This window comes from Pelodiscus sinensis, chromosome 2, assembly GCF_052426305.1.
Source record: "Pelodiscus sinensis isolate ZL-2025 chromosome 2, ASM5242630v1, whole genome shotgun sequence".
Classification (NCBI taxonomy): Eukaryota; Metazoa; Chordata; order Testudines; family Trionychidae; genus Pelodiscus; species Pelodiscus sinensis.
The window spans coordinates 156,571,034-156,593,899 of NC_143053.1; positions in this window are offsets into that span (position 1 = coordinate 156,571,034).

Sequence of the window (22,866 nt, forward strand, 5' to 3'; positions counted from 1 at the left end):
GGCAGTCTAGACGTGGATCCTTTGAAAATACAACCCTTTTTCGAAAGATCCTATAAACATCATTTTATGAGGGATAAGGGATCTTTCAAAAAAGGGTTGTATTTTCGAAAGATCCACGACTAGACTGCCTTTTTTTTTTTTATGAAAAAGCTCTTTTTTTAAAAAAGATCTTTGTACAGTAAAACAAAAATTCTGGAAATCTCCCCTCTCCTTTCTTTATTCTTTTTGTTTGGTGCCTAATTTATCTAATTGTATACAATTTTCAAAAACAAGGAGTTTAGAAAATGAATGTTCCAGAACAGAAAGCAGCACAATCTCCTTGGTTATTTTTCTAAAAACACTTTATTTCTTGTCTTTTAAACTTGGAAAATACCAACAAAAATGATGCTAGTTACTTTTAAAAGGACTTCATTGTATCTTGGAGCAAGAAAGAGTTCTAAAAGTTAAAAAAAAAGCAAGGAACACATCTTAATTAGGAAAAAAATATTTTAAAAAACATTGAGGCATACTGCCAAGCACTAGCAACCTGAATCCAAGCTGAGCTTACAAGGCTCTTCAGAAAATTCACAAAGGTTGCTAGCAATCTTTATGTAGGTAAACAAAATAAAGGGAATTTGACTGGTTACCTGTGCCTGTTTGACAGTTGGTGACTGCCTGATTTTGTGTGGGTTAAACCCACAATTCTAAATGCTGTAAGAATTGACAAAGATCAGTAAGCTGACAATGTTACCTGAAAGTTTGCCTTTGTGACTTTATTTGTTCCTCTCTCTCTTTTACAAGTGTCACAGTAAGTATTACTTCAAAGTCATGTATAATGAAGTTTCTCTTCAGAGGCTAGTGAAAGGACTAATGAAAATCTGCTTCTTAACTCTAATAATGTGCTGAAAAAAAATCAGCTCAGATAGTTTTGGAGTGAATTCTTAAGGCAGAAGTGTGCTTAATTGTTTCATCTTGATTACATAAAATTCTTTTTGGGGAAATTGTATATTTCTTACTTGAGTATATCCATCAGAATTTGTCACACTTGTGGTTTACTTGATCATTAAAAAAATATTGTTGTACCTATAAACATATTGTCCCATATTCTTTGCATACAAATAAATCCCATTGAAGAATTAGAGTATAGGGTCCAGAGAAATCAGTTACTTGTATAGTGTGTTTATTATTGTGGACGAGTCGTGGGGTGTGATCATCCCCTACCGGGCGGGTAGGGGGCTCAGCGAACCCCTTCGTCCTCTAACCCGGCTCCCGGCTGTAAGCCGACGGTCAGGGCAGTGTGTGTGGGTATGTCTCCTAAGTCTTCAACTGCTAAGACACAAAGTCTCGTCGCAGCGGGCAGCCCAGAAGGCTGAAAGGAGCCCCGGTGTTTAACGTCCGTGACTTTACTGCTAGGACCGAGGTCCCGTCGCAGAGGGTAGCCAAACAGGCTAACAGACGCCCCAGTGTGTAGAAAGAGCTTATTACACCTTAGATTTTAACTGCTAGAACACAAAGTTCCTTCGCAGCGGGCAGCCTGGGAAAGGCTGGAAAGGTGCCCCCACGGATCTTGTCACCTGGGAGTGACACGGATCCAAATGCCCAAGCTCTCCCTATGTCTGTCCCTTTATGACCGGTTGAAGTTCTTTTAAATTGTGCTTGGTTCTATTACAGCAACTGAAGGAGTCAGGTTAAAACTTAAACAGTTACAGGTTTATTAAAGGAACTTATAAATCATATGGTTACAATGGCTATTGCTCTATTTCTTAAATACTAGTAAAATATAGATAGATCTTAAAATGGTTACAGGAAAAAGGTAAAGATAGAAAATAGAAATAATGGTACCAAATGACAGCTTAATCTTTAAAGAGCTCTAACACTATGTATATATACTTAAACAAAGGACCACATCCAGGTACAATTTTTACTCCCTTCTGTGCCTCTCGACTCCAGCATGTCAGGCCAGGGCCGGTCTTTCAATTCCTTGGAAAGACGAATACGAGGTGGGCATCCCCTCTGGAACCTCGGGAGGTCAAACACCAAACCCGACCAGCAGATAGGTGGTAGATTGACACACAAAGCAAGTGTGCTGATGGACTCATCTTTATACCCCTGGGGGCCCGTATTCTCTTTCTTATCTTAAGAGGCCAAATTTTACTGGTCTGTTTTGTGGTGCCAGTTCTTACAAGCAGGTTACAAGTTAATTTACACTTGTAAGAGAGGAAGATAACTAAATTAGGACTGCCGGATGTTCTTGTTGGGCGGGAGATTCCTTCCCCCGTGGACGGGTATGTGTTCGTATCAATATGGGTTAAGTCAAGGGCACGATGTACAGCCTCTTAGTCAACAATTAGTTTGACTACCCTCCTATCTCTGCTTACAGTTGGTCACGGTCACTGAGCCAGCATATCTAAACCTCCTGCTCCAAGGTTTTCAAAGAATATTCTGTTTTCCTGCTCTTATGTGCCCTGCATGGTTTCAAGCAGACAAAGATGGATGTTAAAATGGGGGTTCACGTCTGGCTACACCGGCCGGGCTTTCTGGTCGAGCATCCTGTAGGTTGGGTGTGATCACCCCTCCCTGCAGGGCAAGAGGGGGGTGTTCAGTGAACCCCGTGTCTATCCCCCACCTTAGCGGGGGGGAAGGGTCTTGCTCCCCGAGGCTGGCCCCTTAGAGGGGCGATACCCTTGCAAACCCTGCCATCCGGCGGCCGCAGTTCACACGTCTATGTGTGTTTCAGTTCTGACAGGGGTTGGGTGCTCAAGGGGCGGTTGGGAGGGGGATCCAGGCCCACCCTCTCTCTGGGTCCCAGCCCGGGGCCCTAAGTGTAGGGGCTCGCTGTTGCCCCTGCACGGCAGACGGGGGGTGTTTCCTCCTGTAACATGTCTGCCCACAGCCGCCAGTAGGCCCCCACCCTGGGCTGCTTCCTCCCTTTCCCCGGCCCCCGGGATTTTGTGGTCCGGGTCCAGGGTTGTTCCGCAGGAGTCCCGTCGGTCCTTCTATTCCCGTGGATCCTGTCTCAGCCAAGTCGCTCTATCCACGGGCGGCGGGGTTTGTCCGGGTCGTCCTCCGATCCTGGACTGGCCAACTGCCGGCTGCGGGAGCCATCCTGGGAGCCCCTTGGACGGGGACGGACCGCCTGCCGGTCTCGGGCACACACCCGGTCTGTCCTGAGCTACGGTCTGTCTCTACCTCCCTGGCCCGCCAGGCCAGCCGTGACCCGGAGGCCCCACCCTTCTGGTGACGTGGCAGCTTCCCCAGCCACGTCCCGGCCATCACTCTCCCCAATGGACCTCCCCTGAGTCCTCCCGCAGGAGGGGCCGGTGGCCTCCCACTGGCTCAGGCGCGGAGACAGGTTTCGGCCCCGCCGCCATTCTCCAGCAGCCCTGCGACACGGGGGGTTCTGCCCATGGCCCCACTCGACTCCCGGTGGCCCTGCCTGCTCAGTGTGCGGGCCGTTGGCGAGCCATCACAATTATGATTTATACAGCTGGTCCTTGTGTTACGAACACATCGATTTACGACTGTTTGTATTTATGACCAACCTCCTATACAGCCAGAACCTGAGTTACGAATGAAATCTGCAGCGCAGGCATATGTAAGTGAATGTACTGTTACATACTTTTAACCTTGATCTCAGTTGGACCGCAGAGAATGAGATACATATAAGTTGAAATTATAATAAACAGAAGCCACAATTCTTAATGATTTATGACATGAAAGAACTAGGGGAAGCATACAAACTATCCGCAGTCACTGCAAAGGGCCAATGAGATATAAGAGATAATTCCCATGGCAGCAATGGTAACTCTGGTTCTTTTGTTACCTCCATGAACCCCTATGGTACCAGAAATTGTAAAACTGCCATACAACCACTGAGCACAAATCCTACCCTGATGTCTGGAAGTTACATAACACTGAAAAAGTCCTCCATGCCCCCTTGAAAAACTAAAGCTAAACCTAAAAGCTGAAACAAAACGAAGATGCTACAACTAATGAAACTCAACAGAATGGCATCTGGGTAAGAAAAAAAACAGGTTCAGAATAGAGATTCATGCCCAGGGGAAATGTGTAAGTTGGAACAATATGGTGTGTTGCAGCCCTGCACTGGGTCAGTTAGACTGTAGAGGTGGGGCTAAGAAAACCGAGGCTACTCCTGCATCCAGGACAAGGCTGACATAGAGGTACTCCTGAGGCCAGACCTTAGAATCTTTATTTTCTGCTAGTCTGACCAACCCCCTCATCCCTATGGATATAAACTTGAGCCTTAATGCAAATGGACTCTGTTTATAATCAGTCAAACCAAGATCCATGGTGTAAACCAGGGCTACTCAATTTTAGAAGCCCCGGGGCCCACAATGATACTAAAGCACATGCCAAGGGTCCCAACTTAAGTGTGGTTATATATACATGCAAATATATATATATATATATATATATATGTAAACATATGCAAATAGTTTTACATAGCTTCTGTCATGTATGCTTAGCAGCTCTTTAAAATTAAGCCATAGCAAAAGCACAGACAGCTATGTTTAAGAGGTAGTAGCCTAACCGCAGACTACATGGATTGCCTTTTTTGCTTTTAAGAAGGAGTGTATTAGGAAATGTGTTATGAAACATGATAATTTAGGATAAGCAGTAAAATTTGAAAGAGTAAAAATCAACATCTAATTTGCTAGCTCTTAAGCAAAACACCAAATTTGGTGTAAGAGAAAATTTTTTTTTGCATCTAATTACAAGATCTTCATCCAATTCGTCAGCTCTTAAGCAACACACCAAATTTGGTCTAAGAGAAAAATTTTTTTTGCATCTAATTAGAAGAGCCTCATCTAATGCACTAGCTCTTAAGGAACACAACAAATTTGTTCTAAGAGAAAAAAAATAGCATCTAATTACAAGAGCTTCATCCAATTCACCAGCCCTTAATCAACACACTGAATTTAGTCTAAAAGAAAAAATTTTTTTGCATCTACTTACAAGATCCTCAGCTAATTCACTAGCCCTTAAGAGAATTTTTTTTTTTTTTGCATCTCAAATTAACCACAGAACTGAATAGACAATGAGGGTATGTCTACACTACCCCGCTAGTTCAAACTAGCGGGGTAATGTAGGCATACCGCACTTGCAAATGAAGCCCGGGATTTGAATTTCCCGGGCTTCATTTGCATAAGCGGGGAGCCGCCATTTTTAAAACCCCACTGGTTCGAACCCTGTGCAGCGCAGCTACACAGGGCACGAACTAGGTAGTTCGAACTAGGCTTCCTAGTTCGAACTACCGTTACTCCTCATTTCACAAGAAGTAACGGTAGTTCGAACTAGGAAGCCTAGTTCGAACTACCTAGTTCGTGCCCCGTGTAGCCGCGCTGCACGGGGTTCAAACCAGCGGGGTTTTAAAAATGGTGGCTCCCCGCTTATGCAAATGAAGCCCGGGAAATTCAAATCCCGGGCTTCATTTGCAAGTGCGGTATGCCTACATTACCCTCCTAGTTCGAACTAGGAGGGTAGTGTAGACATACCCTGAGAGATCAGGCCATAAATACCCTGCAGTAATGACTGCAGGTACCTTATCATCTACAACTCATTCTGGAAACTGAACTCATGTGCTGCTCTCTGACGACAAAAGGCAGGAGGTCCATACTGAGGCAGGCATCATAACAGCAGTCGTCATCCTCTACCTGGCCAATAGAGAGATGCTGCTACACTTGATTGGGTGAGTCAAAAAGCTTAACAAAAGACTCTGAAAAACTTAATCAAAAGAGTAAAAAAATCTAACAAAAAGAGTCAAAAAATCAAATCAAGAAAAACAAAATAATCTTGATAAGCTATAAGATCAAGGATCCTCATAGTTGCAGTTATTTTAAAAATTAATCTAGAAGAAATTAAAAACTAGATAACGAGTTAGCTGATATCACTAAATAACCTTGTAATCATGCTAGCAGAACTAATTTTCTTTTATTCATTTTCTTTTAATTCTTAGCTGTTATCTTTTAACTTTGTTATTCATTAAGTGGCAATATCAATAAAGTTATGCAAATTGGTATTTGGTCTAAATTTATTGATGATTTCCCAGGTAAGCAAGGGGCAGATTAGAGTTCTGCACAGTCCTAGCGAAACCAAGAGAAGGGGTTGGTTTGCTTAATCGCGACCACTCATGGCAGTTTCTTTAACACTGACGGACATGAATGCAAAGATTAAAGCAAGACTACACAATATGTAGGCCCCATTTAAGGCAGTTCTGCTGATATTAATAAAATGCAATATTTACCTGATTTCCACCCATATGACAGCACTTTTAATGAGCAATGATAGTCCAGGAATTTAAATACTAAAACGCATATCAACAGAAAACCATTATTTTGACTTGCTGTTGTGGAGCGTGTTCCCAGTGGAGGCCATGTTCAAAGGATCTCACCCACGGGCCGTGTGTTGAGCCCCACATAAACCCAAACTGCACTGCAGGCCGCAAACAAATAGGCCGTGGGCCATGTGCGGCCCAGAGACCATGTGTAAAGTAGACCTGGTGTAAACTATCCTAACCTTTGGGTGTGTTCAGGGTCTATCTCTGAGCCAGGAATTTCCAATTCATACATTTTGAGCTATCGGTAAAATACAGTATTAAAGGATCATGCGTGTAATAGAGTGTGGTACTGTATCTTTAAAATTAAGCATGTGTAATCAATACAGGCTCTCTCACATGAAGCAGACGCAATTTGGGTGTGTATGTACAGCATCTGCAGGAACCATCTCATTATAATAGTTATGGTTTAGCTTTATATCCCTGATTTTACTGTGGCTCTTGAAGTATGGAGACTGCATCCTACTCACAAAGGAAATACTCTTGGTTGTGTGACCATGATAGAAAGAATGACAAGGTGGTGCTGTGTTGCCTTTCAACTATAAACCCCAAATTACTGTCCGTAAGCTTTAACATACCATTTCTATGGCTGAGTTCAGAAGAATCCATTTGTTTGATGCCTGTGCATCTAACAGACTGGTCTTTATTTTAATTGTTCCTGCAACATGTATATGTTTATTTGTTGAGTAGTGCTCCTGCACACTACTTTCCATTGACAGAAATAAATAAAGAGAACTAAAATTGCAGTTCAATTAACCTGCTAGGACTATAATAATGTGACTCACTGAAGCAAATTCCTATTCACGGCATTGAAAACCTCCTGACATTAATGGCTCTATGTACTTTCTGTTGGGAAACAAGTTTTCATTAGTTTTGTAGTTAAAAAAATAATTTGGAAAATATTCCAGTAATAGATTGTAAAATTCTAGAATTTATTTATATTTTTAAAATAATTACACACATAAAGACACACACTCTCTCGCTCTAACACACACACACACACACACATACACACACACACACACAATAGGCTTATGCTTGTGCTGCACCTTGGCTATATCTCCAGACACTTCTGTGTGATACAATTAATGTAAAGTTATCTACCGTGGTATCCCAAAGCATGTCTACTTAATCACATTTCTTTCTAGTAAGGTTTTCCCCTAGTTTCCTATTTCTCCTACAATTTGTTCTTTGTGAATCCTTAGGGTTTATGAGATATGTTATTTCATGTAGTCTATTCACAGCATGATATAACATTATACACAATTCTAACACAATTAGATAGAACACAATTTTGATAACATCTGTTGAGTGAGTCCCTCTGAAATAATATAAATTTAAATTCTAGTGGCATATCTGAGAAATTAACTCATTGCCCATGTGAGTAACTGAAATATAGATAGCTGTCTCTTACTGTAAATTGGATGTTTCTTTGGTATTTATATGCTACCAAGCGAGAATCCCATATTCTGTAGAGATTTATGAAAGTCTATAATCAAAAACCCTCTCTTCATGCCAGACATTCTCTTGAACTTATTAAGTATTAACCTGTCTTTAACATTGTATTTTTTGTTGAAAATGGTTGAGAAAGTTGTAGTAAAAAAGAACTCTGGTGGTAAGACCTGGAGATTGGGCTAGTTCCACTGATTGATAGTCACCTCATTAGTATGCAGATGATGTATAGCTCTCTGACTGTTTTTGTCTAACCTGTTGCCTGAATGATTCTATCTCTATGTGTAACTCTTCTGCTAGGTAAAGCCAGCAGCAGCCAGGGCCAGGTTCAATATCTAGGAGTTCTTCTCCATCCATCCCAAACAGAACTGGCTTGAACGTCCACCCAGTAACCTTGAAATTCACACTCCACTCCTGGGTACCTTTGGGAGGCCATGCTTCCCCACTCACAAGCACAGAGTCTGAGTGTAGAAAAAAATGTTGAATAAATGGAGAGAAGTAACATGCATTAATTTGGGAAAACACCACAGATTTAATAACCAAAACCATGAGTAAAAGTCCCACCCCAAATATGCATCTTACTCTGCTGGTCATCTGCCAGCTCACTGCTCTCTGCCACCCCCTCTCCGGCCATTCATCTCACCTCTGTGACACTGCCCTGCTGGCCTCTCATTATGTCTCTCCATTGCTACCCCACTGTCTGCTCATTGTGCTGTTGCCACTCTGCTGGCTGCTCATAATGCTACTGCTCTGCTGACCACTCATTGCATTACTCCGCCACTGACCTGTTGGCTCTCAGTCACCATCTGCTTGCTGCTTTTGCTGGCTTGTCGTGGATTTGTCTCTGAGCCGAACCTAGTGAGTTCAGCTCTCAGTGATTTCAGCTCTTGGCCCAAAGCATGGTACAGCCACAATAAAGTCCAGCATCCACTGGAATAAATTTAAATAATAAAAGAGACTCCTTATGGAGCCTTTCTTTAGCACTATAATTGAAACATCAGAGAGAAATAAGATGAACCAGTCTTACAGCTCACACCTGGAAGAAATGTAGCCTGCTGACTCAGAGTCCTGCCCTCTCCAGCTTAATCTCACAGGGCTCTGGCAGTGAAGCCTCTTCTATCCAAGTTTCTTTATACTGACAGTGTCTCTCTCCTTTGTGTCAGGTTAAGCACAGACTTTCTTCTTTTGTGTTCCCACAATGATTACAGACATTGCAATTGGTATTAACCCAATTTGTGACCCAACCCCAACCAAGTTGATTACAATGAGCAAAACACTATTCCGTCAGTGAAATATCTAACACATCTAAGCAACTGTATTTATACAGTCACACCCAGAATTTCTTTCTCATTCCAGCCAGCTGTAATGGAAGCATTCATTCAGACCCTGCTTACAACTGCTTTGCAAGTTGACTAATGCCCAGTCCACAAAAGTGGGAGTTAGTGGTAGGTCAGAAGATACATCTGGAAGATGTACAGTCTGGGATGCAGACTGTCCATGATAGAATGTTTTTTTTTCCATTTTTAGGCAAGAAGCTTCCTAAGTGAAGAGCTTCTGGATTCTTGATGCAGGTAGCATTCAAAGTAAGCAGCTCCTTTTTCTTAAAAGAGATTAATCTGAACAAAAACATAATCAAGATGTCAAGTCTTTTAATATATCTCAAAGAGAAGCTGTAAATTTCATTCAGTAAGGAAAACCTTTCACTGCTTTAGTGCTTTTATTTTTACCATCTGCTTAAAATAATCTGAGAAGATTTAGATTAAAACCTACTTGTGCCATGCCAATCCCATTTGTGCAAAACCACTAGCAATAAAAAAAAAGTTTCATAAGAGGTAGCTATCAATATATCCTATTTTCTGCATTCCATAAGTTTAGATAGTCTCATTATAAACTATGGGAACTCAATAAATAGTCTTGATTTGTTCTGCATGGCCTTTTCCTTTTTTGTGTATTATTTCCTTTTGGATTATATCATGCTGCATAAAAATGGAAGGCATGCCTTTATGTGACCTGAACTAATGATTTTTTTCAGGATTCCATGGAATTCATAATGTTTTTCAAGTAAAATACAGGGCCAATTTGAAGCCTAAAAATGCTCGCTGAGAGGATTATCGTCAGGAAGGATTTCTGAAGGAATTCTGGCTGATATTAAGATGGCGGAGCATGCAGCCATTCATATCTTGACTCAGCTGTACAGGTTGCCCCAGCGCTAAAAGTAGGTCTGTGGCTCTGCTATGCTTATCCTATCCCTGCTCCTTCTGAGGAGTGCAGCTGTGATAGCTATGTTAGATTAAAGCAGAGCCTGTACTTCCCACAGCAGCCATGATTGGATGGGAACACAGGGATTCAAAGAACATAGAAACCACTATACCACAGCAGTGGTCCACTAGATCCTATATCCTGTCACTGACTATGACCAGTAACAATGGTTTCAGAGGAAGGAGTAAGGAACGTTGATACGGTCAAATGTTTCTTTCCTTGCCTCTGATTGTGAGTCAAATGTTGGCTCATAACATGAAGCAAGTTAAGTGAAAATCCTTCTATTTTTTTAATATCCTTCCTAATATCCGCTCTGTATAGTCTAGTTCTCGATATGAATGTCCAACTATGCTTCTGACTTTAATACTATAGTACATCAATGATTTCCCCAGGCTGATTGTGCATTGTATATTTGAAAAGAATCCATCAATTTTAAGTGTGCTACATTTCAATTTAATGTTCCCTTGTGAATCTCCCCACCCCCATATCCTCTGCACACAAGCATTCACAATCTGGGCCATAAGCAGTATTTTAGCTCAGTAGAAATATAATGGGTAAAATCCTGACCCCGTTGAAATTGAAGGCAAAAATCTCATTGACTTCCATGGGGACTGGGTATCATCCAGTGTTTTAAGTGGACCTTAAATATATAACTGAGATAGTTTACTAAGGCAGGTTTGTATTAAAATCATTACCCTCTATCTGAACAATTATCCTATATTTTAAACACGTGTACTGGAAAAATGTGTTCAGTAATTATTTGAATTTTACAGAGCATACAGGAAGTATATAAAATAGTTATAGATATCATACATTCCCTGCTCAGAGAGACTAAATTGGACTCCTTTATTATTACTTCAATGAATTCCCATATAGTTGGATTTGCTTTCAATAATCCTCATCATTCCATTCATTATATATTATGCTGCACATTAAGTATCTCATTTATCCTTTTCAGCTAATAAGAGTTGTTTCACTTCTGTTTTTCTGCTATATGTTTCATCATATTTACTTTTTTATTGAACAAAGTATGGCACAGTTTGCCATCTGTTGTGATTTTTGTGCTAGATTTTTCTCCCCTCTGCAACTTACTAATAACTCTTATCTCCCACTATGGAATATTTTTTTTCTGTCTGCTTCAAGCTTGGGAGGAAAAAAAAAAGCCTTAGACTTTTTCACTCTGTCTCCCCACTGGCTACTGCATGATCGTGGGCCTTTCCCTTAACCTCTCCATGCCTCAGTATGGCAACTTGTGAGGTGTGAATCAGAATAATAGCTATCGTCAAGACAGTCTATTAGCTTTAATAAACTGATGCTTATAAACAACGAGCTAAACAAGTGTCTATATAAAACACTCCCATAGAAAGATTAAATTATGTCATTCAAGGTTTGTTTACACTTAAACTGCTACAACAGCAGTCACAGGAAGGTCCTTCCATCAGTGTAGGAAATCCCCCTTCCCAAGAAGCGGAAGCCAGGTTGACAGAAGAATTCCTTGGGCAAACTGTCACTGTCTACACTGTCCAGAAGCATTGTGAATCAGCAGTAGAGCTGGGACTGGAATGGTATAGAGAAGTCCACAAGCCCTTTGGCAGGTTCTGGAAACTGTTTATCATTTCATTCCCATCCAGCAATGACTGGGGTCCTCCTGCAGCTTTAAAAGATGGGGTAAGATTTGGTATATCTGGCATTAAAACATCATTCTATTCTGATCTATCTGAATTTTGATATTGGTTTAACATTATCAACATGTGGCCTTCAATGATATATTACCCCTCCATAGTAATTAATACAGTCACATGTTCCATTGCATTACCTTTCATAATCTATGCTCTGTTTATCTATTTTCCTTCAGTTCCTATCCAGTGAACGAAAACTAGGGCATCATGTAGTGAAGTGGTCAATAAGATAATTATATTTAATGTATGCTGAATTAAAAATGAAGAGGGTCTATGATTAATTTTCTTTTAATTTCCTAGGATACAATAACTATTTTTGTTATGACAAGCATTTTATATACATTCATAACCTTTAGCATGATTCTAACATTCTGTTTGATATAATTAATAAGTATATTTCTCATAAAATTAATAATCCCCTACATTCAGCAGAAAGAAGTTTCAAATATGCTCATTTTGTATGTTTTTCTGACTGTGACAAAAAAGCTTTAAATTAAACTTTTTCATACATCACATACCAAATTCTCACTAACCTTACTCATCTGGAGTAGTTTCTTGTTTCATGGGTAGTTACATTAAAATAATAGATTGACATAAAGGCTGGCTGACTGCCATTTGCTTGAGTGGCTCCTTTGGATCGGTTTGTGAGATCCAGACCTACAAAGAAATAAAAGTACCAAACTTATTGACATCAAAGGGTGTTAGGCACCAAGCTACCTTTGATGATCTTGCCAAAGTGAGAAATGCTTCTACAAGTAAGCCCTAAATCAGTATTATTATTTAATCCAGTATTATCTGGAAAATGCAAGTAGAAATTACAGTCAATGGAGTTACTCCTGATTTACAAAGGTGTATAGTTGAGAACAGAATTTTGTCATCAAAAACAGCTTGCACGATAAATTTAGAACTATTCTCAGTTCATCAGGAACTTAAAGCTGAGTGACAATGAGAAAATGAAATTCATTTCACTGCTGATGTTCTAATAAACATTTGAGAGCTATGTTGGCTTTTGTTAGTTTCTGATGCATATAATATCTTCTGTCTGGGGAGGTCAGAAAACTCAGCCATTAGTTAGTTAACTCACAACATCCCACTGCTAGGTAAATAATCTGTATGATTCCCATTTTACAGTTGGGGAATCTGAGAAGAGTTTGGGACATTACATTTGGGGCATTTACAACTATGATTATATTAGCCATTTATGTTATCTGAAGTTGACTGAAGAACGAGGTTAGTTGCATGCACATAGACGACTTGTTTTGTTCATGTATGTTATAAATGGTACCCACTTTAGATTAACTTATTTTTTCTGTAGTCAATTTTCTAAAGCTCTGTTTCCTTCTTATTTAAAATACTAGAAGATGTACCCGGTGCTGCCTGGATCATTAACTCAATTAATTTTTTTAAAAATAAAAATAAAATGAAAATGTGCATGTTGCATTTAAATCAGTGCTCTGGGGTGCGGCTGGAGATGAGAGGTTCAGTATGCAGGCTGCCCCAGGGGGAGAGGACTACCTCAGCCTTCTCTCACTGCAGCAACTTAGGATCAGGTGAGATGTACCTCTCCATGATTGCTGGAGCTCCAGAGGCCCTGCAGAGAGGGGTGCATGTTCCTCTGCCAGGGCAAGTCCAGGTTTGTTTGCCCCCTGCACTCCACAGCCAGAATGCAGGAAATTGTGCATGTTCCCCCTGCTTCATGATAAATGGGAACAACCAGGTATGTTCCCGTACGAATGGGCAGAGGGTGGTGGTGCTTCAGTCTCCCCACCCTCCCTAAAGGGTGCCTGGGAGGTTTGGGGTTAGCACAGTCCCTGATGAGGCTGAGGGGTACATCCCCTGCCAGCTTCTTTCACCTGCAAGATTCTGTCTTTTTTCTGTATGGGTTTCTGAGAAGCAATCCCATTCCAGGCACATACCACTTTTCTGCCACAACCAAATCTTTACCTTGCTTTAAGTTATAATAAAAGGAAGCTGTATACAGCATTTGGTGGTCCTAGCTCTTACAGAAGTTCTTGAACAGACAGACAGACAGACAATTTCAAATATATAGTATACGTCAGGGGAAAGAAAACTCTAATGCAGAGGTGGGGAACCTATGGCCTGGGGGACAAATGTGGCCCCCAGTTTTCCTGGATCCAGACCCTGAGGTTCAGGGAACCCCCCAGCAATGTTGGGTAGCTGATGCTCAAGTCCTGTGACCTCTCTCCTGCCCAGATCCCACTTCCCCCCTCTGCTCCTGCATCCTATCGCCCTCCTCAGGACCCATCAACCCCCAACCCACTCCTTCACCACTCCTCCTGCCCAGACCATACACCTGAAGCCCACTTCACAGCAGTCCCCTCCCACACATCAAACTCCTCATTTTTGGCCCCATCCCAGAGTGATGAGGGCCCCACAAAAACTACTACTAAATTGGATCCCCAAAGGCTCTGGTGTGAGAGGGGAATGTGGGTTTTTTATTTTTGTTTTGTTTTTTGTTCATTTGTTTGTAGTTTGCTTCTCACTTTTGTGTAGCCCCCGACTCATTTTCTGATTTGGCTCCCCACCCCTGCTGTAATGAGTAAATTGTATTCTAGGTAAGAATCTCTAGGTGCCATGAGTCATTTTATGGGTACATCCATTTTTTAACTAAGTCCATCTGTTCTATACTTTAATTACAACTTCAGCCACAAATATAATTTACAATCATATCACAAGAAAGTTAACTGGAAGTGATTTATATCCGTGTGTCCTGTATGTTCTTTATTCTGCACAGCATGCAGCTGTTACATTTGCTGAATGTTCCAAATTCAAATTGGGGGCAAACCAGTGAAGTTGCTGAGGTTATTTATAGTAAACCAAGGATGGCATGTGTGGTTATACAAAGATATATATTTGTCACATTTGGAAAGTGGTTTGAAGGACAGGATTGAAGACTGAATGCATTAATGCTGATTTGAAATCAACCAAAATTATAGGTATGCAGATTTACTCAGCGTATGTTACTGTGTTTTATAAAAAAAAGTTTTATAACCAATGTCCTCCTAACACTTTCCATTTGCAATTTGTTTAATTGTAATTTGCCTAATTGTTTAAACATTTAGAGAATAACATTGACGGTAATGATGCTTTTTGTTGAAGTACCACAAAACATCTTACATATTTGGACATTATTCACAATGTGCAGATAAGGGAACATAGGCATAGGGAGGGTTATCATATGTCCATGCTTACAAAGTGAGTCAGTAACAGAAATTCTGATATCCAGTCCCCAACCTCATCACCACTAAACTATGATGAATCCCTTTAAAAAGCCCTAGAGAATCCATTTGATGATCCTATAAGATGGCTGTACAATTCATGTTTTTATAATCAGGCAATATTAATAACAAATCTTTAAGCTTCTAGTACTCAGCTTCCATGATTAGAAATAGATTTTCATGGGCTTGCAGTGGATTTCAGAGAGGTAATGAAAAATATTACCTCATCAAACTCACCTTTTAAAAATTCTTTAAAATGAGTGAAATTACATCTCCAATTTCAATTTTTTCCAGGATAAAATAACCTAGCAATCCCCCTCATTTTGTTCCCATTGACCGCATCCCATTTTTGTATGTGGCTGTAGTCTTGATTTTCATTCTTCTGTACTACTACATGTCCATTTAGGGTTGCAGACATCATTCTTAAAGGTTTTATGCTCAACATAATGGGACAAATTCAAATCTAATATTACTTTACACCAGAGATGTGTTTGGATCGTTATATCTCACTTGCTTTTCCCAGGTAATAACTTCCAATCCATTTTGCCCCTTCATCTCCTTATTATTTTGAGACCACAGCATTTTATGATTCATTATTTACTCTTCTATATAATACATTATCAGTTAGATTCGAATAGTCAAAGGATTTCAGGTATCTCTTTAAGCATATATTTGGGTATTATCTGATTTTTTTCGTAAGCCAATATGAATGTTGTTGTTGTAGCAGGCAATAAACGACAACTCTTATTGCATAGAAGTAAGCTCTGTCTCAAGAAGACTTTTTTTCTTAGTTTACCCATTATAGTAAGACACGCTAAACTGTCTAGGAGAGAAGGCCAAAACTTTGACATAGACTTTTAAACAAAATGGACAGATATACTTGTGACAGGTGTGGAAGACTTTATTGAAACATGTTTAAATATTTTGGGGGCCCATTGTATTACATTAATGTTTTATACGTTATAGTGGACTTGTGTTGAACCTTTCAAGGAGGAAGATGTGACAGATGTGAGTCCTGAGAATCAAAGAACTATATTAAATCATGATGGCTCAAGTTCCCTGGGGTCATCCTATCTATCCTCAGAGTCCAGCTGATTGGAAAAACTTGGAGCCAACTTCCTGGAGGCAAACAAGGAAGAGGCGGATAGAAGCAGAAACCCTGTCGCATGGGAATACAATGCAGCACCGCAACAGGAACTGCAGACAGATTGATAACTAGAACTGGAGGAGTTGTAGAAGAACAGACAGTATTTGGAAATGCAGCTGCTGGCAGACTGGCAGTACCTGTGCTAGTATAAGAGAAAAAAGGAAAGCCAGTATCATTGTCTGCATGATGAGAGAGAGCATCAGCGGAACCACAGTCTGGTAGGTGAAGTCAGACACTGTTATATCTCTCTCCCTGTTGGGGGAGTGGTGACAGGGGTGAGTTTCTAAAGGCATTTGAAATTGGATGTGAATTGAGCAAAGTGAGGCAAGGGGACATAGTTTGGTGTTTGACTCCATTGCCATCTGAGACCAAAGCCTTGGACATTTTTACCTATAAAGAGAACTATAAAGATTATGGGCAATGTAAACAAGCAGTGTTGCAAAAGTTTAAACTGATACCTGAAGTGCATAGGAGATAGTTTCTGGAATTCAGAAAACAGTACCTATTCTGAGATTTCATCTTACATTAAGGAGTTACATAAGAAATTGGAGAATTGGTTGGGGTTACCACATTTAGTGAGGCCTGCATGTTCATGGGCTTAGAACTAGTCTATGCATTCTAACGCGGTATAATTACATCTGGGAAATTGGCAGTACTTAGTGTAGAGAGTTGGCCTAGGTTTGATAGCAAATCCAACAGGAAATCAGAGGACAGGGTTTGGAGCCAAGCAGAGACCAACACCCAAGGACAAGGGAAGTCACAACAAAGTAGCCCTGGGAGGGGCAGGGAAAAAAGTATTTTTCATATGAATTAAGTAGGGTCACTTTGCCCAGGATTGCCACCTGTTCTGATTGACTCACATCGGAAGATATTCCAGAAAGAAGACAATTACACCATTGCTGGAATTGATGTAATGGTGTTTTTCAGGATACTTTAATAGACATGAGTGATGTTTTGGCAGGTAGTTGAAATAACCCTAGATATCTCATTGCATTACCGACTATAACCTAATCTCATGTACTGTATCTTGGGCTCAGGTCTAAAATTGAAATAGTCTTATGCTGCAGTATATTAAGAAATGACATTTTTGTCATCACAGTTTTCTAATGATTCGAGAGGGATGGAAATCAGTTGAAAAGTATCTGGTGAAAGGTGTCTGATGTAAACTGAGATCATTTTGAAAGGACAGAAGTATTTGGAGAAAGTCCAGATTTATTTTTTTAATAATAGATTCTAAACTTAAGTCTTAAATATTTATTTAGGCACCTAAGTGGCTGTATTTCAAAACTGCTGAGCACTCAGCAATTCTTTCTCTTGAAATTAAATATTTGGAAAATGTTTATACAATAAATATATTCACAAAAATGTATTAACCATTTGCAGGAAAAGAAAGGGGAGCATATTATTCACAGTGAATATTTTGACTAACTCTCACCTAAACACTGATTTCTGGAAGATTTTTTAAGAGATTTGCCATATATGTGGAAAAATATCTCTCAGGCAACCGGATGTTCTACAGACAAAAGGAAAAGTAGAATTTCAGGTTAAGGGTTTTACTAATGGCCAAGCTGGTCACAATGCTGTAATTACAGTAATCAAACACTATTTATGTATACCACATCTCTTGTGTACTAGTTTCAGGCAAACTCAATATTTACAATTCAATCTGCAGTTTAGAGCTTCACATTGGCAGTCGCTTCTTTGAATATTTAATAAACTACTCCACTTAGCAACTTATATTTATATAACATATAGGAATAATGCAATAGAATTGCTGGCAATTACACCACCTCCTGTGGTACTTTATTCCAGAACAAACCTGACTGTTATTGGTATAATCAGGTTTATGATTGTATGCTACATTTGAGATCATGCAGAATGTTTTTGCTTAGTGTTATGATTAGCAATGAAGTTGAGGCTGGATTCTCCCCTCCATTATGCCAGTTTTATTGGAGTTACACCAGTTTAAAAGCTGGTGTAACATGGTGGAGAATCAGACCACCTGTTTTGGCTCACAGTTGCATTTTTGTTCTTAACCTGCTATTTGTGATGCTTTTATTAAGGAAGCTATGACCAAGTTTTCCAGTTTTAAAGTGACTTTAAAGCAATTGTGTTGTTTAGGGATTCACCCAGGCCACTGTGGGTGCATCTACATGGCACCCGTAGCTCAAAATAAACCACACAATTTCAGCTATGCAAATTGCATAGCTTATTTTGAATCAATTTCAAAATAGCTTATTTCATAATTTGGTGCTGTCTACACAGTACCAGATTTTGAAGTAACCCGCTGTTCTGAAACATCCCTTATTCCTTGTAGAATGAGGTTTACAGGGCCATCGAAATAGCCAGCTAGTTATATTTTTTTAAAAAACAGGTGCGCTGTTAAGATGCAGGACAGCTTCTTTGGAATACTTCAAAATGGATTTGGATAGTCTTAATGGATTTGGTCACTGTTTGCCTTGTAACTGAAGGTGTGTTATGCCTCTGCAGCTTTGATCTAGAACTCTGACCTCAGCAGCTCATGAGCCTAGCTCTGGTTCTGTTCAATTTGGTTACTCCTCGCAGTTTGACCTTACTACCCTTCCAGCCCTGAATTTGCATAAAAATCCTACTGTTGCAAGACCAGTCCCTCTCACTGGATATTCATAAAAAAAAATGTTAGGTTTACTCTGCCTTTGCAGAGACAATAAAACACGTCAACTAGTTAGCTTTCTAGAAGCTCACACTTTATTCAATATACACATCACTGATGATTTATAATGAAAGCAACACAATTTTGTAACAGTGGAACATGGCTTGCCTTTTGTGATGCCAAGTGAAAGAGTAAAAGGAGAGATGGTTTCAAGCAAATAAAAGTGAAAAGGTGCATCTCACAATCTAAAACATAATCTAGCAAGACACAGTCTTTGTTCAAAGTGGTTTCTCTCACCTCCAGTCTCCTTTCCAGCTTTTTGCTGGATACAGATGGAGTCTTCTTCTCTGTTCCTGTATGCACAAAAGGAGGTCTTTGCTTGGGAAAAAATAAGTGACACATTTTAAATCATTTTGTTGTTATTTTTAAAGCTACTTTTCAAATAAAAGTAGCAAATTACTTGAAAACAAGAAAACAGGGATGAGTCCTGCTAAATCCCCCAAATCATAACGTTTTCTGAAGCTGTAGATTTCTTAGGCTCCTAAAAAAGGTTTTGCTTCTGAATTGAAAGCACCACATACATTAATACCATTGTTTAGTAAAGTTAGCTTTAAAATGGAAATGTTTATTTGTGAACATTTTCATGAAGAAATCTTCCTTTATTTCTGTTGAAAATTTTTGAAATTTGGAATTTCCCCTTTAACTCTATTGCTGATACCATAAAGTTCAAGAAAGAAATGTTGCTGGTTGTTTCAAAGTCTGTTTTGCTACATCTACACTACGAGCCTCGTCCGCAAGAGGAAATGCAAATGGAGCACTTATTTGCATATGCCGCGCTGTCATTTGCATTGCCTCCTCTGATCCCTTTTTGAACAAAAAAGTGCTACGGAGATGGATCCTTTTTGTGCAAAACCCCCTTTTTGCACAAGAGCCATTCTTCCTTATTTTTTCAGGAAGAACGGCCCTTGCACAAAAGGGTTTTTTTTGCACAAAAATGAGCCGTCTACACAGCACTTTTTTGCACAAAAACCTCTTGCGCAAAAGGGATCCAAGGAGGAAATGCAAATGAGAGCACAACATATGCAAATGAGCGCTCCCTTTGCCTTTCCTCTTGAGGAAGAGGCTTTTAGTGTAGAAATAGTGGGGGCCCGTAAGAGCTCCCATTCTCTAAAAGTGATGATTTTAGCATTAGATATGACCCTTTAGGAAGTTATAAGGAAAGTTTGAAAGAATTTGTGGATTCTCCACAGACTTTCACAAGATATTAGTACTCTCTAAAAGAATCATGAACACAAAGAGGACCAGGAAGACTTGCAAATGCACTAAGAATAATTCTGTTTGAGAGGGCAAAAAGAAACATACAAAACAATTCAGAGATTTCTTTTCATCTTTATGAGTCATGTAAGGTCTATAAATCCATTAATGTACAAGTTTATTAGTCTCTGTTGACTAGAACACATTGTAAGCTAATTTAGAAGGACAGAATTCTCTGAATTCTCTTTTTAACAGATATATAAAAGGTTTTCTGTTTTTTCCCCAGTCCAAAGGACAGATGTTTAGAGACATGAACAGAATGCTGAATTTCATGAGAGAATTATACAATAATGAAGCAGTTTCAATAAAGTAACTCTTAGTCAAATTGGCCATGCATCTCCTGTTTCAGCAATGAGGCATTTGAGGGTGATGACATTGTTTATGTCTAAAAAAATCATTATAGAAACATTTTTTTTTCCATTTTATCAGGAGAAAAAAATATCTCTTCCTCATGGTTCATTTTCTGTCACTTTCTCACTCTTTCCTTTGGTCGGATGAGATTTTTTGGAAACTGATAGTAACTGAAAGCAGTTTCTTCAGACCCTGAAATTATATGAAAGTCAGCAAAGGTTTGCAAGAAGGATGCACCAACCTCTGTTAAGTTTTGGCATGCATGATTTATCAAGGTTAAACTAAAAAAATCAGGTTTGTCCAGATTTGGATTACTGATCTGGCTTGTGTGATATATAGGCATTGGCCATGACATTTAAAAAACTTTACAAACATTATAAGCATCCATAGCCAGGGTTACAGTTCAGGCCTTTCTCTTGTTTTGTGTTTGGATAAACACAGAAGCTCAGAATTTGACTTAGCTCCACACCAGAAGTTCACATCAGCCTCCCTCAAATACTGGTCCAAGGTGGCTTGATTTTCAGACCACATTCAAGAACATCAGTAAATGTGATAGCAAGCCTGATCTGAGTTTCAGAATTGCAACACACAGTTTTCCTTGTTATTTGTTGTTTGTTATTGTTATTTGTAACAATATTTGTAGCTTCACCTAATTATGAAAGGTGAACAACAAATTATAAGTCACAACAGTGTGTGTTATGCACTTAAAATTATGGGTATGATAGTTTTGGATAGCTATTTCCCTCCTCCTCCAATCCTCCAATTTTAAATATTCTCCTATAATTTGCTGCATTTTGGAAATTCTAGATTGATATCATTTAATGGAGAAAACACCCAGGGATATATTCAAAGGTTATATGTCCAATAGAGCTAGCTGGGTGAAAAGTAATGATCTGTGGTACATTATAGGAGGTATGGTCAGATGATCCAGTGATCCCTTGTGGCCTTAAATTCAATGAATATATGAATCAGAATCTTATAGATTAATACAGAGATTCTTTGATATTCAGTGAGGTCTACTATCACCCTCTCACACATATGTAAAGAAATGTAAATTGGAGTAACAGTAACCTACATATGATTTTCACCTTTTTACATCCTCTTTGTAGGGTTTGTTTATTTCTATCTCATATGTCTTGGTTTAGGAGTGAAATCAGCATTGTCCCTCTTACTCTGGGCCAACTTCAGAACTGTGCAAGTTACATATTGATAAACTGGTGAAAGTTTAAATAAGTGACTAAGTCTAACGGAACCCAGGGAACTCTAAAAACAATCTAGAGGGGGTTTATATTATTGTAATACACACATTTGTGTGATGGAAGAAAATACAAAATTATGCTAATTTAGGAGATTTCTGGATTCTTTTAGGCTCATTTTTTAATTTGGTTCCTAGTGGGCAAAGTTAATTGAAGAAACAGAAAAGCTCTCCAGGTTACACAATGGAAGGAGAACACAATTAACCTCTCTTGCTCAATGAGCCTGCTTTTTCTTTTGGTAGTGCATCCCACTCTTACATAAAACTAAGCAGGGGCTGAGCACGTTGTAAGGTGCAGTCCAAATATAGTTCACATAAAACTAATATATAAAAAACAGCTTTAACACTTATATCAGAATAAACAACTCCATAATATATAGTGGCCACTATTGTGGAGCTGACATACATATAACAGGAGCTTCAGGGGGTAGCCGAGTTAGTCTGTTACTGAAAAAACAACAAATGGTCTGGTAGCACTTTATAGACTAACAAAACATGTAGATGGTATCATGAGCTTTCATGGGCACAGCCCACTTCTTCAGTCATTTCCAGACCGAGGAGTTAAAAGACAAGAATCTGAAATTCTGCTTTCCAAAAACCATTGATAAATACTGTCTTTATAATGTTGATTCCTGGATCTGATATAGCAATGTGATATATTTTAAAAAAAAGTTAAAGCTCCTTTTTTAGGTACTGGATGGTTTAATTTAATTGATAATGGGGTCATAGTTTTTCAGTTCTTGGATGCTACTTTCAATCTGTCTCAGAGTGTTGGTGGCTGAAAATTGTTAGCGTGTGCTTGGTCCTGCAGTGAGGGCAGGGGACTGGACTCGATGACCTTTCAAGGGCCCTTCCAGTTCTATGAGATAGGTATATCTCCATGTATTATAACTGATTAAACACTAGTGCTTAATTGGTTGTGGCCAGGGTCCCACTACCCAGCCCATCAGCCCCACCACAGTCGGGGCAGCTCTAACTCAGAGCAGGTGGTCACAGCCATAGTTAACTAGCAAGGACCAATTAACTGGTAACCCGTAAGCATAAAGCTGGTCAGCAGGACCAAGGTAAGCATGAGGTTTATCAGTATGCTTACTGGTTAACCAGTTAACATCCCTAATCTGCAGCAAAAAATGAATAGTCACAGATGCCATTTAAATACATAAGTTTGCAAAAGTTTCTAGGCTGAAAGGAGTCGCATAAAAAC